Source organism: Ictalurus furcatus, chromosome 18, assembly GCF_023375685.1.
Source record: "Ictalurus furcatus strain D&B chromosome 18, Billie_1.0, whole genome shotgun sequence".
Taxonomy (NCBI): Eukaryota; Metazoa; Chordata; class Actinopteri; order Siluriformes; family Ictaluridae; genus Ictalurus; species Ictalurus furcatus.
In genome coordinates this window covers 10,612,769-10,630,552 of record NC_071272.1, presented here as the reverse complement: position 1 = coordinate 10,630,552, position 17,784 = coordinate 10,612,769, and the positions used below count along the sequence as shown (strand labels likewise).

Below are 17,784 nucleotides of genomic sequence, written 5' to 3'. Positions count from 1 at the left end.
TGAGAAGAAACACAAGGAGGCTAACCTAGTTTACCTTAATAAGGTAAAGGAGAAAGCCAAGCCTCCCTCCCTGAAACAGAAGCTAACCCCGGTACAGGGCTAGGCAGCATGATGGAGACAACCGCAGGACAGAGAACACTACAGCAGTGCTTTCACCAGCGAACCGATAGCTGCTGGTTAGTAAATACGCATAGCAAATACGGCGGCGTCTTGTGTAGACTGTTTACATATTTGTGCCCATATGTACATTTTATGTACTGGTGTTATTGTTGAATACATATTTCTAAAATTGTATGATGTTTTTATTACACAATACTTTTTCTGGCCTTGACAAATAACCCATATTACAAAAGACTAAAACTGACATTAAAACTAATAAAGACTAAAACTAAGCATTTTCAAAAAATAACGTGACGGTACTTGTTTTTCTGGCGTAGCGTTTAAACTGATTCTAATGGAGGTACCGAGGTTGCAATTCTTCCGGACCTGATGGGGGCAGCAAAAACCTGCAAGCGTTTTAGTCGGTCCACAAGTGGTGAAGAAGAACAACAACAACTACAAGCATACGGGAAAAACTACAGAAGTTTAGCTCCACCGCGACTCGTTGAGAGGAAAGGTGGTATGCGAAATGGAAATACTTCACATTCAAGGCGGATAACAACAAACATGTAATTGATATTGTGAAGTTGGTGTGCAACCGATGCTATCGTTCATTTCAAACAAAGCGAGGAAACACCTAGAATTTGGTGAAGCACCTGAAGGACGTTCGCTATATTATATTTGTTTGAGGCAGCTGGCATTGTAGCCGTGAAATCAGCTAACGTTATGCTCCATGTAATGTTAGCGATAGCCAGTTATTTGTTAATGACGCTAACTCATTGCAATGTTATGAACTACCTCCTAATGGGCCACCATGCATCGCCATTCAGCCCGTGTCCTGTCAGCAAAATGTAGCCTAATGTCACTAATAATTATTCACATGTTCATGCTTTAAATAAATCTTTTTGGCCTGCCACCATATCAGTGAATTTAAACTAATGCTTGCATTCAGAGTATAAGGTGTGTGTGTGTGTGTGTGTGTGTGTGTGTGTGTGTGCGCGTGTGCGCGCGCGCGCGCGTTTAGGAGTGCTGCACCTCCACTGTAGCCTCCACTCATTGTCACTGTTTGATAACTAAACTCTCTCTCTCTCTCTCTCTCTCTCTCTCTCTTTGCCAGTATTAGCCAGAGGAGGATGTCCTCCAGGAGAGTTTGTAATTTAATTTATTTAATTTTATTTTTATACCACACCGTGGTATCGACTTTGGTATAGAGTATCGTGTACTTTTGGTGGTATCGGTATCGAATACTAGATTTTAGGTATCGTGACATCCCTAACCTGGACTATCCTAAGTGTATGAAAAACAGTTTCCACTTTATTCAGCAGGTATTGCTCAACCTGGGAGGTATGCTGACACCCAAAATTCAATCTTTGAAAAATTAGATAACAGTGTAAAATGGGCCTCCCAATTGTTATACTACTGTTCCACTAGCAAGTGGTTAATATGTAATCTTGAAGTGCATCTTTTATGATATTGGCACTGATTTTGTGGTTTGATTCAGTTCTTATTTGCAATGTTCATATTTTATAGAAATTTGACATTTATTTTATTTATATATACAGTGGTACAATAATGATGTTGATGTCTAGTGAACATTTCATGTGAATAGCCTCATTGGAAATACATTTACTGAAACAAATGTTGATGCATCCAATACTTATTTCCCCTCGTGTGTGTCTGTGTGTGTGTGTGTATATATATATATATATATATATATATATATATATATATATATATAAAGTTAAGTTCTGTTAAGTTATCGAGTAAACATTACTTAATTTTTTTAAGGCAACCACTTTCCTCAAATTTTTAAGTACAATCAACTTATCCGGGTTTACAGTGTAGTGAGTGTATATGCTTCTTTTTAGGAACGACATTTTCCACTGTTGACAATGGTCTTCATAAATGCTTTGAACTCTTTAAATACCTGTATAAATCTGTGAATGGTCAGTATCTTTCTGATGTGAAATCCTTGCCATTTAGCAAAAGGTCCTTCAATGAGTCCAGCACTCATCAACACAGTTACTTTGAGTGTCCACAGGGGTCATTAGTGTGGCAGGAACATTTAAATGATTCATGCATTATAAATTGCCAAATGACAAAAGAATAACAACCTGTTAGAGAATGTAACACTGGCATGCTTGACTTTCTGAAGAAAAAGGGTGTTCACTTCCATTTAACAAGATCATCCATAGCCTCTTAGGAAGCATGCAAAGAGCATTTGAGAAATTCTAACTTCATCCTGAAAATGGGAAAACTTCTGAATCTTCAGGAGTACACTAGAGAGTTAATGAGCTATTTAGTGAACATCTGGGCTGCAAGTCATCTAATAAAATTCAACAAATGTTTTATCTATGTGTTACACATGTTAATTGTACAAGAACTGAGGATTATTAAAGTTATCATCTAATAGGAGGAATGACATAGGAAAACAAAATTTACTTGCTCTACTGTTTGCAGATGATTTGCATTTACAGCATTTGGCAGACACCCTTATCCAGAGCACCTTACATTTATCTCATTTATACAACTGAGCAGTTGAGGTTTTGAAGTAACAACCTTCTGATCAGTAGTCCAACATGTTAACCATTAAGCAACCACTGCAAACCTATGGTTGTAACAGAAAACAGCATCACACTTAAATAATGCAGCAGAGAGACGCTACAATGCCACTTATCTGCTGGCTGCTACTGTGTCTGGAGAGAAGTGTTATGATCTGATCTGATGTGTGTGTGTGTGTGTGTGTTTTCGAAGGTGGGTGTATCCCAGGGCAGCTGTTCTGTTTGCAAGTGTAACAGCAGCAGAAGAAGCACGCACACAAAAGCACAAATGTGTTGCTCTCTGATTCACAGTCTGCTCCAGCCTAGCTATATGAACAAATGAATGCTACATGCCTGTTTTATTTTCCAAGAGAGCTGAGTTGATAGGTAGAAAATGCACCTGCACCTCTAATCATCATTCCCACTGCGAGGAAGCGTAGAGGGAAAGAAATCTGCATACATTGTCACCCATATGAAATACAAATACAACTACCATAAAAATGACTGCACCAGCCCTGTTCACAGCACAATAAGAGGATGTCAGTCAGAGAATTAGGGTTGAGTTTGAGGAGGCAGCCTCTCCTGAGCATGTTTAATGCCGGTAGCACCCCAGCCGAGATAAAGACCAGTTGCTGTTACATTAAAAAAAAAGGCTTTAAAGAAGTAGGGAGAAGACATGCTGACAAGATGGGCAAAAACAACTGAACGTGGAGAAGGGGAGGTGAGAGGACAGAGAGGGGGGTACTGAGGGATGCTGCATAGAGGGAGGGGAGACAGACAGAATAGGGGAGGGAAAGAGAGTAGAAGGAGGGGATCGAGCTGAGGAGAGAAAAAGCGAGAAATCAGTGAACAACCAGAAGGAACAGCATGAGACAAGGAAAAAGAAACAGGGAGACAGAGAGATAAAGAGGGAGAAAGAGGTAGAGCAATGGAGAACACACTAAATCTGGCAACCATGACAACCAAGGCAAGTGCACACCAGACACGGTGGCTATGAAACAGGAGAACATGGAACGAAAGAAAATGGCAAGAGCAGCTCAGAATGGCCACCACTATGAAGAAGGATACTCCTTCCCTTTAACCCAAGTAATTTTTTGTGGATTTTTTTCATCCTTTTGCTTTTTTGACTGTGTAATTCCACATTTGCTCTTTAGTGGTGGAGAGGTGTGGGGGTGAATGGAGTGCTTTCTGTTGCTGGCCGTCACGGAGTTCTTCCTCATTTACAGGGAGAAATATGATGAGCTTTAAGTAGAAGTATTCGTACCTTGATGGAGTCTGATGGATTCACTGAGTTGGGCTTGAACCCACTCACACCACATGTTTCCCTTTTGGAACGAACAAGCCAAACTGGAAATCCAAACTCATCCTCTTCAGAACTGCACTGAAAATCCAAAGAGGTGAACCATGTAAAGCTAATGTTTTTTGGGTGAGTTCACATGCACAATCATGTCTGAGAAAATGTTAAAGTGTTGTTTCAGCCTAAGGCTCAATATGCATTTTCCCTGCAGTATGTAAATGTGGATCTGTTAATCTTGCTTTTAGTGAATATTTCATTCTGGATCAACTTACAGCGTTTAGTAAATTGCACCAACATATCAAATGAGTTGCACTGATTAGGTTGCAATTAGGTTAAAACAAGACTTTTAGATATAAAAGCAGCTAACATTGCAGCACTGAATTTATGCAACCCACAGCACAAATTGGTACATCAAGAACAAACGCATTGATGTTATGCCTGGTCCAATTTTAGCTCTAGCTGTACTGCACTATCCTCATATCCAAACCGAGCAACAGCTGTGTATGCTGTATGTGTTTGTTACTCCAATCCAGACTATTCTATTCAAGGCCTTTAGGGACAGGTGACCTCTCTCACAACAGCAACCTTTTCAAAGAAGACAAACACAATTCAGTGCTGCACTCATCTCCCAACTGGTTATTAACAATGTACAATGTGTATTAAATGTACAATGAATGTATTAAATGTACAATGAATCTCCCAAGGCAGCACTCTCTAAAGACCAGAAAGCCTGAAGCCACAAATTGATGGGAGGACATGGGATAGACTAGGCATCTTCTGTCAATTTGCAATGAATTCAATCAATCAATATTGCCTAATGATGGCTGTATGTTTATCAGTGCAGTACAGCACAAAATTTTAAGAATCTATTTTAAGAATCATTTTGCATCAGTTCACTGCAACAAATTGGATTTAGCTGGCTGAACAAAAAAGAAAACTAAACCCTTGTTATATCTTTCACACAGGCTTTAGTAATTAATCATCATAATTTCTGCCCCTGCAACTTCAGCATTGAACTTAATTTGAACTAAATCTGCCAAAAGGTAATTATGGGTTATGCACTGGATGCTTTTTTCTGTCTTTTTCTATGAGAGGGTAAAATTGTAGAATCAGCAAAGTGTCAATGATGATATAATATTAGTTCCCTGTTGTTGTTGTTTTTTAACATTTCTGTTCATACCTTTCAAATACAGTCACTGAAATATCCTGGGGGTGTGAAATTACAACACAGTAATAGAGGGAAACCAAAACACACAATAATTCCAAGTGGGTTTGATAATTGGATAATTACCATTAACTTTGTTGGATAAAAGCATTTAAAATAGTCCTTTCACAACATCTGACACTCCCACTAGTTCTTCTACCTATACTGGCCAGAAATGTCCACTGTGTCAGTTGGTGTAGGATGACAAATGCCTCGGGGTAGAAAAGTGCAGTCCATGTATACTTTAGAAACACACAGTTCATAATACAGACAGAGTGTGACCCTGCCTGCTTAGTCTCCTCTATTCCAGGAGGACATTGTGTTTACATATAACAAATGACTGGCATGCAGTCTTTAAATAAAGACTAGTGCTGGTGCTTTGAATAAGGGTTTTACTACCCAACAGTCTACTCTAAGTGATGAGAAATGTGAATTCCTCCATTGAGAAATGTAATGAAGATCTGTTGTCATGTTTATGCCACTATAGTGCAATACTGGAAAGACTAAGCTACACCAAAAATATATTTTCAGAAACTCCTTTGGTTACAGTGGCCTCACAGAAGCCATGACCAATGCTCTCTATCAGTTAAAAGGTCATCAGGCCATGGCTTCTGTGGCCAAAATTCATGGCTAATTAGTATTTAGTTTATTTGTTTCAGAAACAGTAGCCTAATGTAAACAGCAGCTCACTGATCTCTCTGTATACACTCACCATCCACTTTAATAGGAACACATGTACACATTCATGCCGTTATCCTATCAGTCAATCATGTGGCAGCAGTACAATGCATAAGATCATGCAGATACAGATCAAGAGCTTCAGTTCAAGTCAAGTCAAGTGGGTTTTTATTGTCATTCCTCTATATACAGTGCCCTCCACGAATATTGGCAACCTTGGTAAATATGAGCAAAGAAGTCTGTGAAAAATTGTCTTTATCATTTAAAAATTCTCTGCTCTCATGGATATCAAACAATTGCAAACACATCACAGGTTTATCAAAAATATATATTTGTTAAATATATGTTGAACCATGACTTCCTATTACACAGGGGTATAAATGTGAGGTAACACATAGGCCAAATTTCCTTAATCATTCATAACAATGGGTAAGACCAAGGAATATAGCTGTGATGTGCAGCAATTTTTTTTAATCAACCTGGAATTGGATGCGTGTCTATATTGTCTCAATGCACTGTGAAAAGGAAGGTTCAAGTGGCCAAAAAATCTCCAAGGATCACAGCTGGGGAATTGCAGAAGTTAGTTGCGTCTTGGGGTAAAAAATTCTCCAAAACTACAACCCAAAGTCACAGACATCACCACAAGTTGTTTGGAAGGGTTTCAATAAAAAAGCCTCTACTTTCATCGAGAAAGAAACTCAAGCATCTTCAGTTTGCCAGACACTACTGGAACTTCAGATGGGATCAGGTTTTATAGTCAGATGAAACCAAAATAGAGCTTTTTGACAATAAACACCAGAGGTGGTTTTGGTGCACACAGAGAGGTAACCATATGGAAAAGTACCTCATGCCCATGGTTAAATATGGTGGTGGCTCTTTAATGTTTTGGGGCTATTTTTCTGCCAGAGGACCTGGACATTTTATTAGGATACATGGCATCATGGACTCTATCAAATATCAAGAGATATTAAATGAAAACCTGACTGCCTATGGCAGAAATCTTAAAGTCAACACAACAATGGTTTACTGACCACAAATTCAAGGTCCTGCCATGGACATGTCAGTCCCTGACTTGAAAACCACAGAAACCCTGTGGGGTGAACTGAAGAGGAGAGTCCACCAGCATGGACCTTGAAATGTATCTGGAAAGATTCTGTATGGAGGAATGGTCTCAGATCCCTTGCCATGTATTCTTCAACCTCATCAGGCATTATAGGAGAAGACTCAGAGCTGTAATCTTGGAAAAGGGAGGTAGCACAAAGTATTGACTAAAAGGGTGCCAATAATTGTTGCACACCTACATTTAACAAAGATTTTTTAAACAAAAGATCAAAAGATTAACCAAAAAAACCCCCAACATTTTTTCACAGCTTTATTTCCTCATATTTACCAAGCGTGCCAATATAATTGAAGTGTACTGTAGCTTGTATACATTGTAAAGAAATATAGTTTCTTCAGGACCATGGTGCAACACAGAACAGTATGCAAGACAACATAAAGTGCAAATACACAACAGTGTGAGATGAGTGCAAAACACATCAAATACACAGAACATAACAATAAATACACAGAACATGGGCTGTAAATTGTTGTGTAGTCTAGCAGCAACAAGTATAGCAGCAATATTGGCAGCAAAACGAGTTCCATAACATAGAAGTGACTGATGCAGCTATGTAAAGGGCAATGTGCAGTGGTATTGAGTCATACTGGGTTAGGTGTTTGATTAGTCCAGGTGAGCACTGGGAGGCAGCAGATTGTTGAGTAATTTGACTGCCTCAGGGAAGAAACTGGTGGTGACACGTATGCTCCTGCACCTTCTGCCAGAGTCCATGGAAGGGGTGAGAGGGGTCGTCCCCAATAGTGGTGGCATTTCGGATGCAGCAGTTGTTGAATGAGGTGTCAATGGTGGCTAGAAAGACTCTGATTATCTTTTCAGCTGTTCTCACAATTCATGTAGGGTCTTGCAGTTGTAGGCTGTGCAGTTCCCATACCACACAGTGAGACAGCTGGTCAGGACGCTTTCTATCGTCCCTCTGTAGAAAGAGGTGAGGATGGAAAGGGGAGTTTAGCTCTCTTCAGCCTCTGCAAGAAGTGGAGGTGCTTCTTGGCCTTCTTGGCTAGGCAGGTGGTGTTGAGAGTCCAAGAGAGGTCACCGTCATGTGCGCATCAAGAAACTTTTGACTCTCTCCACTGTTGTTCTGTTGATGTGCAGTGGTGAGTGGTCCACTTGGGTCCTCCTGAAGTCGACAATCACCTCTTTAGTCTTATCAACATCATTGTCGTTTCTGCACCATTCTGCAAGCCGGTTCACCTCCTCTCTGTACGCTGACTGATCATTGTTGCTGATGAGACCTACGACTGTAGTGTCATCAGCAAACTTGATGATGTGATTAGAACTGAACTTTGTAGCACAGTCTTGAGTCAGCAGGGTAAACAGCAGTGGACTGAGCAAACAGCCCTAGGAGGTGCCAGTGTTCAGTGTGGTGGTGCTGGAGGTGGGGATCCTGACGGACTGGGCTCTTCCACTCAGAAAGTCCAGGATCCATTTGCAGAGGGAGGTGGTCAGACCATGCAGGCTCAGCTTTGTTACCAGTTGTTGTGGGATGATTGTGTTGAATGCTGAACTGAAGTCTATGACAGGCATCTTTACATAGTTGTCTTTTTTGTTTAGATGGGTCAGGGAAAGATATAGTAGAAAGTAGCAGATATGGCATCCTCTGTTGAGCCGTTTTCATTTGATTTCATACTGAAATGGGTCCAGTGTGGTGGGAAGACTGCTTTATGATTATAGGTGTTAGAGCAACAGGCCAGTAGTCATTCAGGCAGGACATTTCTTTGTATTTTGTCAGGACCTGCAGCTTTCCTTGGGTTAACTCTGGACACAGTTTTCCTGACACCTACTGCAGACAGACAAAGTACTTGGTCGATGAGATTTGGGGTTGTCTTCTCCATTGGTATGTTGTTCTGTGCTTTGAACAATGTGTTGAAATCATTCAGTGCATCTGGGAGTGAGTGTTGTAGCTTTGTAGTCTGTTATGGCATGAATGCCATGACACATATGCCTTGTGTCATGGGTGTTTATGAAGTAACTGTGGATTCTATCTGTGTAGTTGTGCTCTGCCTCTCTGATAGCCCGGGACAGATTGGCAGTGGGGTGGCAGTGGCTCAGGTGGTAGAGAGGGATGTCCACTAATCATAGGGTTGGCGGTTAGATTCCCAGACCACATGTTTCCACATGCTGAAGTGGCCTTGGGCAAGCACTGAACCGCAAGCAGCCATTGGTGTGAGTGTGTGTGAATGGGTGAATGAGAAACAGTGTAACGCACTTTACAGAACTGTTAAGGTTAAAAAAGTGTTATATAAATGCAGACCATTTATATTTACCATTGGCCCTTGCTGTGAGGGCTGTCTTGTCGTCAGACCTGATGGCAGTGTCTCAGGTGTTCAGCGGCTCGTTAATGTTCGCATCATATATCAGAATGGGGAAAAAGTGTTATCTCTGTGACTTTAACCATGGAATGGTTGCTGGTGCCAAATGAGCTGATTTGAGTATTGAGTAAACTGTTGATCTCCTGGGAATTTCACACAGAAGCACTCTTTACAACTGTGGTGAGCAGAAAAGCATCCAGAACACACAACACATTAAACCTTAAGGTGGATGGGCTACAACAGTAGAAGAGCACATCATCAGTTCCACCCCTGTCAGCCAAGAACAAGAATCTGAGGTCATTCAAGAATCATGGGCACAGAGTCACTGAAACTGGGTGTGATTTTTTTGCACTATTCTGTGTAAACTCAAGGGCAGAGTAGTCAAATCTTATCTGCAAAGGGCCAGTGTCGGTGCAAATTTTTTAAAATTCCAATCAAACAGGGGCCACACCTGATTCCAACCTATTTCCAATTTAATCAGTCGAGCTTGGCTTTCAATTGACCAGTGACATGCGGCCAGGTGAGGCAGGGGAGGCAGTGCCTCCCCTGTGTCATCATGAAATGTAAAAAACAAATAATGATTCTAAATAAATAAATAAATAAATATTTGTCCACTGATCTGTGATAGAAATTATAATTATTGTATGATTAAAATCAGTCCAATGATTTTTATAGTCAATATCGCTGAATTTGTGTATTTTCCTGTTCAAATATGGGGAAAGACGTGAAGGGAGGCAACGACGAGCTGAGCCTCCTCTCGGATTGCGCAATCCCTCACAAACTGGCTTGAGCTGCTCATTTTTTTTTTGCTCAACTTGAGCACGTGCAATTGATCTCTCTGTATGTCACCAATGTAATGGTTGTACACACTTTTATTATATGTCCTCACATTCCATAGTCTAGGTCATGTATTTCACGTATGTGTATAACATATTAGTCTTGCTGATCTGACATAACACCGCAGTGAAAAAGCAGGAGGGGAGGCAGCCAGTACCTCTGCCTTACTGAAGGGGCGTGTGAGAGCATACGGGCTTGTTCTGCTATTGTTCTTCTTCACGTATTACAGACAAATGGCATTGTGGGTAATATGCTAGCTAAAAAAGTCAAGTGCACTGCATCAGTCTGTTTATTTTTATTTTTTGCCCTGACTGCAAAAATGGAAGATTTATATATAAGCTAAAACATTTCTCAAAACTGGAAGTGATAAATAATGGAAGACCGATGCCGGAACTAAAAGATTTGCTTCAAACGATGGGACAGAAGATAACACGCTCTTTTCAAATGGAGTGGTACACTCGAAAACACTGGCTCCGTGGTTGTGCTATGAGAAACCGTCTTTTCTACTTTCCCTGCCTTTTGTTCTCAACGGGTGACAATGTCTGGACTACAACAGGATTTTGTGACTTGAAAAATATACCAAGAAGCCTCAGCAGACATGAAAGTTCAACTACTCACATTCCGAACAGCGGAGACTAAATGTTAGCGTCCACAATGCTAAGGTAAAAGAAAACCGAGAGATTTTAAAAGACCTCATTAATGCAACTTGCTTCCTAGCCAAACAGCAATTAGCATTTCGTGCTAACGATGAGAATACGACCTCTTCTAATCGTGGCAACTATGTAGAACTATTACATACTTTTGCTGAGAAAGATGTTAGGTTAGCTAGACATTTGGAGACATCCACTGTTTTCTGGCTTATCAAACAGAATTCAGAACGATTTAATTGAAGCAATAAGTGATGTGATTAGAAATGATATAAAAAAAGGAGATGCAGCCCTATTTGTTGCTGTAGAAGTAGACAAGACAATGGATGTCACAAACAAAGCCCAGATCTCTGTCATTTTGCATTATGTGGCGTGAAGTGAGGTGGCCTGTGAAGTAAGGAGGCGTTTTTGGGATTTGATGATGTGAGTAATGATAGACGAGTAAAGGTAAGACCATGCATACACTGCTGTACAGTCCACGACAAAAATAAAAGACCAGCCCTTTTTTAAAATAATAAATAAGAAAAATATAAAACAAGATAAGAAAAAAATTAAGTTATTTTAAAGAATAAAACTACGTTTGTCTTTTTATTGTGGACTGTATATACTTTCATTTGTATTGAATGAGTATGAATTGTGGAATTGTGATGGCAAATTAAGAACACACGGAGGGTGCAGACCAAATGTGCACTCTCAGAGCCACTATAAATTTAATGTTCTTCTTTGGCCAAATATGTACCTTACCTACGTGTGTGTAAAGAATGCTGATATAGGATATGAAACATAACCAGCAAGCAGCCAGTTGAATGGTGAATTTGTGCTACTTGTATTTACAAGTACATGTACTTGTACTTGCTATTTGTAAATCTGACTTTGAAAGAGTCAGTGCCTCCCCAGCCACAAACCTCACCACACGTCACTGCAATTGACTCAGGTGTAGGTTCTGGTTTTCATTCCAACCAAGCAGAAGCCACACCTGAGTCACAGCATTGGCAGCAGCACAATGCATAAAATCATGCAGATACTGGTCAAGAGGTTCAGTTAATGCTCACATCAAACATCAGAATGGGGAAAAATGTGGCATGGTTGATGGTGCCAGATGAGTTTGAGTATTTCAAAGATTTTCAAACACAGCAGCCCTTTCTGGATACGATTGGACACCACTGCTCTAGACTGTTGTGTGTGAAAATCTCTTGACCTGTATCTTCATGATTATATGTATTGTGCTGCTGCCACATGATTGGCTGATTAGATAATGGCATGAATGTGCAGTTGTACAGGCGTTCCTATTAAAGTAGACAGCGAGTGTATGTTCAGTTAGAAAATAAAATGTACAAGTAAAGAAAGGAAAAACAACAGAATTGCTGCCTTGCATTCCTGTGTTCTAGTAAATAACTGCCTACGTAACTAATTAGTATATCAGACTGAGTGCCATGTGTTTTCAATACTGGCAGTGGTTCTGCTTAACCCCACCATTTAGCTTTTACCTAAGATTAACAGCCTAAGCATATTCTGTGTGTCCTTTTATTCCTCTCTACCAATCCAGAAGGCCCTGGTGTCTTTGGCTGGAACATATAATTCTTCTGAATTGTATGCCTTAATTAATTATTTATTGTGAATATACTTTTTCAAACAAACAAATTGAGATGAATAAAAATGTGGTATGAGGAATAGGGATGCACCGAATGTTCGGCAACCGAAATAAGTGAAAAGGCTGAATTAATTTAACCTAACAATGACGTGTTTGATTACGTGACCAAATAGCCTAGCAACCAGAGTGAGATGCGCGAATGTCATGACCTCCACTTCCGGCAGCAGGCTTGGAGAGATGAGGGGGCACACGCATGCATGAGCTACGTGCACGAGTGGTCAGCGAGAGCATGCTCTTCGGATGTTGACAACCGTGACATTGTTTACTGTGGACACGTGCGTTTGTTTTGTTTCTGTTCCGGAGTATTCTGTCACGTCGCAAGACTTAAGGGAGTAGAGTACGGAAGCAGGTGCAGGTAAAGAAGTATTTATTTAAGGGCAGGCAGACAAATCCAAATCGTAATCCAAAAAACGTAGTCAAGACAGGCAAAGGGTCGGGCGATCGGCAAACAGGCATAAACGGAGCAAAGCAGGAATCAAAGTCGCGGTCACAGAAAACAGGGTCTAAACACAAAACAAGAAACATGAACTAGTACTATGGACTGGGAGCGGAAAAACCAGTGGGGACTAAATGAACTAATCTATAGTTTAAACTAACTAAATATATCAAGGAACATAACATTAATAACGTATCTAACTATACTATATCTACTATAATACTCCACGAGGTTTACAGGGACACAAGCAGTATATATCCCAAATATAATCAGCCATATATAACCGAATATAATCATTTTTTGCACTCTTGTCAATACACTTTTTTGTTGAAGGTTTCAGAGTGTTACATTCTTTCAGCAGTCAGTTATAGGCCTAACATAGGCTATTCAAGGGGGTCTCAAAGATGACCACCTAAAAAATATTTTTATTTTACTAATTTATTTATTTAAAGTTATGTTGTGCCTTGTTGGTAGCCTATGCCTGCTGGAATGAAAAAAAAAGTTCAGTGTTAAATAAATATTTTGAAATTGTAGTTTTTGTAATTGATTTTTTCTTTGAAAAGCAAGACAAAATAGTAAAAAGCACATTTTGACTATTTAATTTATGCAATGGTGAAAAAAAATGGCAAAATAAATGAAAAAACCATGAAAAAACGGCTTATATTCGGCTTCGTCTTCGGCCAAGAATGTTCATTTCGGTACATCCCTAATGAGCAATAATAGGAATGCCCAGTTTATGTACAATGTGGAATTTGAGCTTTAGCCAATGCATACTTTGTTAGAAAAGATTAATGAAAACAATACAATTATATAATTGAATAAAATTTAAAATTGCATTTGTTGCAGCAAGTCACACTGTGTACACTAGAGCACATTTAACCAGTGCATATGTAGAGACAGGAGGAGTTATGAGTCCTGGTACCAAATATCTGTCAGATACCACTCACATAAAATGATTTCTGTGCTGAGCACGTGTGATGCACAGTTTTTGTTACTTCTTTACAATTAATTTAATCACATTTTGTACCAAAATGTGAAAAGTATAATTTATACACATTTTATGGCCATATAATAGAATTTCTGTGCCTAGGAAATACCTTTTTGTATCATTGGTTCACCTAAATATTTAATGAATGTTCAATCATTTTCATCTCTGGGAACATTGTGAGCCATGCGCATGAATGATGGGGTGGTTTTGTAAAAACAACACACAAAAAAAGTCTTCTGCTTGATCTCTGCTGATCAAAAGCCAGCAGAGATCAAGTGAGGATTTTTGCCATCATTTACAGGGGTTAAACACAATATACAAAATGGTTTTGTTGTTGGCCTTGTTGACAGTATCAGAACAGCAAGGCCAATTGTTTTTGCTATACATTGAAGACATTTGGGTTTGAGATCAAAAGATGAATATGAAACAATAGATCAGAATTTCAGCTGTTGATCTCAAACCCAAATGAAGACCACAATGAAAAAATGATCAGTCACAAAACTGTATTTTTTTGGAGTTGTGCATCCACGGCTATTGATTGAGCATTGAAGAATGATCTCATAAATGTACTTGGATGATAGAAAGATCAGGGTTACAGAATTTTCCATTTAAAATAAAGACATGCTATGGAAAAATGATCACAGTCCAGTCACATGACCGAAATCAGCCAATAGGCTTTGAGTAATGACGGACACCCAGCTGAGTGAATTTCATTGTTAATTTACTGTCAAATTTCTTCAACATATCTCATTATTAATTGCTCTAATATTTATATAACAATATAATATTAATATTAATGATTAATAATTAATTAATATTAATAATTAATAATTAATAATATTCAAGTTGAGATTGACGTATAATGTATATTCTGTGAGTTTTCAGTATTTAAGTGATGTTGATTATGCTCAATTGAATAAATTAGTATAAGTTCATCACTGTATTACTGTGAATACCCACGAAAGAAAGATCAGAATCCGCGCAAGCATTTTTTCATGCTTCAATTAACACAATGTAAACAATAATGGCTGATAACTTTTGGTGTCTTCATAAAGACTATGAATGGGTCTAGTGAACATATCATCAAGATTTTCTCTGTTCTCAACTATTATGACATAAGAAGGTTCTGAACTTTTAAATTCAAATTCTGGAATTCCAGCACAATGTGACTCTGATCGTTTTATCATTGGTGCCTTCAAATGTCTTCAATGTTTAGCAAAAATACATTATATTAGAATGTCAGTTTCCATTTCTTGATATTTACATCTAGATGCATTATACAACCTTTGGTGGCAGAACACCCAATTTTTAGGTGAACAAAAGTATAGGAACAGACAGTCTTAAAGTAAATGAATGTAAATAACACTTGAGTGACCCACTGACACCACCAAACTGTTGCATTTTTCTTTTCCAGATTTGTACTGTAGCTTCTTTCAGTGCTTTTTGTGTCAACGTATTGTATTTATCTGCAAATTGGACCGATTGGACATACAAGACAGATTGTTTCTGTAGACTTCTAAATTCATTATGCTGCTACCATCATGAGTTACATCATCAATAAAGATTAGTGAGCCCATTCCAGAAGCAGGTGTGGTGGATTGTGATACCTTCACTCCTACTCTATAAAAGTTGTTGGTGATGTCACCAACTGTTGTTTTGAGGTTTTTCTTCACCGCTCTCACAGTGTTTTGGTCACCAACTTCTGTTGTTTTCCTTGGCAGAACTGTTCCATGCCTTGTTGTTAGTACACCAGTGTTTTCTTTAATGTTGAGGACATTCCAAATTATTGTACTTGCTATGCCCAATGTTTGTGCAATGGCTCTGATAGATTTTCCTGCTTTTCTCTCTGGTCTTTTGGTTTATCCTTTTTAACAACAAATGTTGTCTTCACAGGAGAAACCTCTCTCCCAAACCAAGAGTAGACATTCAGAGCTTTTCTTTAAACAATCAATTTAACAGGACACACCTGGGCAGCAAGAAACATCTATCAGTCACGTGTTCAAATATTTTTTTAAAAAAAATTGGTGGGTTCTAACAAAAGGTGCCATGTCCTTGGTTTTTAAACACATCTCGATGTAAATATAAGGAAATTAAAGCAGAAATTATGATTTATCATCTCATATTTATCTTTTGATCTCAAACCCAAATGTCTTCAAAGTATATAAAAAAAACTAATAGAATTGGCCTTCTATTCCAATATTTTTGGAGGGGACAGTACATTTAGATGCAGATACAGGAGAATTTAATTAATATTTAACATGAGAGAACAACATCGGAGTAGTAAGGCCCAGTCCTATGAGAGCAGTCCACAGAGCATTATTGCATTTATATATATATATATATATATATATATATATACATACATGTGCATATATAGGGACTGGACAGATATATATATATATATATATATATATATATATATATATATATATATATATATATATATATATATATATATATATATATTTTTTAAACCACACCTATCACAATCATGGTATCGACTTTGGTATTGAGTATCGTGTACTTTTGGTGGTATAGGTACCAACTACTAGATTTTTGGTATCGTGACATCCCTATAATAAACAACTTTATTTTATAGTGTGCCTTTAAAAGCAGCTTCTCAAAGCACTGTACACAAAATAAGCAGTACACAGAATTTTTTTTTTTTAAATAACAACAACAACAACAATAATAATAATAATAATAATAATAATAATAACAATAAAAGTAGACATCAGCAATCAAATGCAAGTTTAAAAGAGAAAGTCTTGAGTTGAGCTCAATCATTAAAAATGTCAAAGGTCTGAGCTTCCCTAAGTTCAAGAGGGAGAGTGTTCCAAAGGGAAGGAGCATAGACAGAAAAAGCCCTGTCACCCATAGATTTTAAGTGGGTTTGTGGAACAGTTAACAAATTACACTGTGAGGAGTGCAGTCTGTGATTTGGGGTGTAAGAGATTAATAAAGTAGATAAATAATGAGGAGCCAAGCCATGTAATGCATTGTATGTCACCATCATAATTTTAAAATCGACATGGAACCTGACCAGGAGCCAGTGCAAGGACTCCAAAACAGGAGTAATATGATTGTATTTCCTGGTCCCAGTCAGGATCCTGGCGGCAGAGTTCTGTTCATATTGGAGTTTATTGAGTGTGGATTTAGAAACTCTGGCTAAAATCTTGCTATATTTCTGAGGTGAAAAAAGGATGCTTTAACAGTGCTCTGAACAAAAGAATCAAATGTAAGGCTGGAATCAAAAATTACTCCAAGGTTCCTCATTTACTTAGAGTCTCTAGAGCAGAGCCATCAACAAACCGAGACAGTGAACCAGCTTTGAGAATTTGATGACGGGAACCTATAAGCATAACTTCGGTTTTACCGCTATTCGGGCACAGAAAATTATTATTCATCCATGTTTTTATCTCAGAAATACAGTCAGAAAGAAAACAAACATCAAGGTTTTCACCAGATTTTGAGTGAATGTAGATTTGGGTATCATCAGTAAAAAAGTGATAATGGAGGCCGAGCGATCACAGCATGCTGGATACCTCCCTTGTGAGAGCCTCAGAATCAAACAGTGAGAAATGAGTGAAAGAAACACCAGCGAACCCAGATGGATGAAGGAGTGAAGCGGCGGAGTCAGATGTGATGGAAATTTGTTTGTGAACATCATCAATCTTAGAATTAAAAAATTGAAGAAAATAATTACATAGCTGCTGAAAAACAGGCAGGGTGGCAACAGCATTAACTTGAAGCAATCTGTTTATGGTTTGGAACAAGTGTATGGGATTTCCTTGATTGTTTACAATAGTCTGAGAGAAATAAGATGATCTTTCAGTCTCAATTAATGCTCTGTCATCACCCAGAAGATCCTTCCACGCTTGATAGTAGACATTCAAGCCAGTAAGGCGCCATTTACACTCCATTTTCCGACAAGCAGCCTTTCTAGTGCGCAGATTGTCATTATACCAGGGAGCAGAG

At 38.6% G+C, this 17,784-nt stretch overlaps 1 protein-coding gene across 1 annotated transcript in view; it reads left to right on the top strand.

The window, feature by feature from the left end:
* Window positions 1-1,896: 1,896 nt before the first annotated feature.
* Window positions 1,897-17,784, top strand: part of LOC128622106 (short transient receptor potential channel 5-like) — a 104,394-nt gene continuing 88,506 nt past the window's right edge. The window contains exon 1 of the mRNA XM_053648339.1: window positions 1,897-4,065. The gene's annotated coding sequence lies outside the window, so the exon portion shown is untranslated. The remainder of the gene's footprint in view (window positions 4,066-17,784) is intronic.